The following is a 1,241-nucleotide window of genomic DNA, read 5'->3' on the forward strand; positions in this document are numbered from 1 at the left end:
GCTCTAAGTCAGCCACTCGATCCTCTGTCCTCCTCAACTTGACTTTTCCCACAGCTTCGTCGGGCGCTGCATAGCTATGGAACTACAACATCACAGCACACATAATATGCATGAGCAGAATATCACCAGACAAATATGCCCCCAAAAAAAGATGATTTTTCACTAGGACTATGTAAATTACCTGTAGTACGTGACTAATTTTTATATAAAAATCAATCAATGCTAGCATTTTAAGCTACTAATTCCAATATACATACATCAGGTATACTTGAATGTACATGTCCACTGTCGAGGCTTTTAGTATTGGATTCATGCATGTGAGCCTGATGGTCGTCCTGGCGCTCCTCCAATGCCCTCTTTGAAGTTTGCGTTTGACGTTTCTTCTCATGCTGAAAAGCAAACATCAGCCACATATTGTCAATGTAAAGTATACCACAGAATAAAACATGCAGTTACTTTATCTGTCTTAAAGTTAGAGTCAAAAAAGAGTCCGCCGCCGCGTACTATTACATATAGTTCCCACACATTTTACACACTGTCCAAATATTAAAGTATGAAGGTTTTAGTTCGTTTAGAAAAGATCACAAACAACACAAACATACTTTTTGCAAGTGCTCTGGTAAGTCAAACTTTGATGGGACTGCATCATGACGTAGTCTTTTGGTTTGGCCTGTAAGATCGAAGTCCACAGGTAAAAAGTGTTGGCTGCACACGACATCCCAGGGCTTTGGCTTCCACCCCTCTACCCGTTTCATCTGAATACACCATTTCCTTCTTCTTTCTTCATGCCCTTCACTGGTGGGGAAGCTGAAAATAAGATAGCTAATTGTTTAAATTCAATCTGATTGAGCTGCATGGAAAGCAGACCTCAAACCTGCAGATTTTATTAGGTCTACTACCCTGTAAACACAAATAAGAGATATACATGTCATATATACACAAAGAATTAAGTTAAGCACCCCCCCCCCGTTTTTTTACAACCTCGCACATTACAAGTTTGTTGTCGTCAAAACAGTGTAATATACCCATGATATTGCTATATTTTCTGGAGAAGTGATATTATGGTCACATAAAAACATAACAATCATGCCGTTTTCAATATTTTATTCTGAATAATTTAAGGTGAAATTTTTTGGGAATTTTAGGCATATTTTCACCTCAATTTAAGTATGGAGCTATAGGTCCATCACGGACAGTGTGGATGACGTTTATGTTTTCTAACGTACAGTCATTGTTCTGAG

The 1,241-nt window shown here is 38.4% G+C and overlaps 1 long non-coding RNA gene across 1 annotated transcript; it reads right to left on the bottom strand.

Annotated features, from left to right (window-relative positions):
• Positions 1-335: 335 nt before the first annotated feature.
• LOC144891553 (uncharacterized) lies at positions 336-784 on the bottom strand. Its single transcript, XR_013622987.1, has 2 exons — positions 603-784; positions 336-389 (listed from the first exon to the last, which is right to left on the bottom strand). It is a non-coding gene; the product is annotated as an uncharacterized LOC144891553 (long non-coding RNA).
• Between the last annotated feature and the right edge of the window lie 457 nt (positions 785-1,241).

This window comes from Myxine glutinosa, chromosome 4 (genome assembly GCF_964187855.1).
Source record: "Myxine glutinosa chromosome 4, kmMyxGlut1.1, whole genome shotgun sequence".
NCBI classification, from domain to species: Eukaryota; Metazoa; Chordata; class Myxini; order Myxiniformes; family Myxinidae; genus Myxine; species Myxine glutinosa.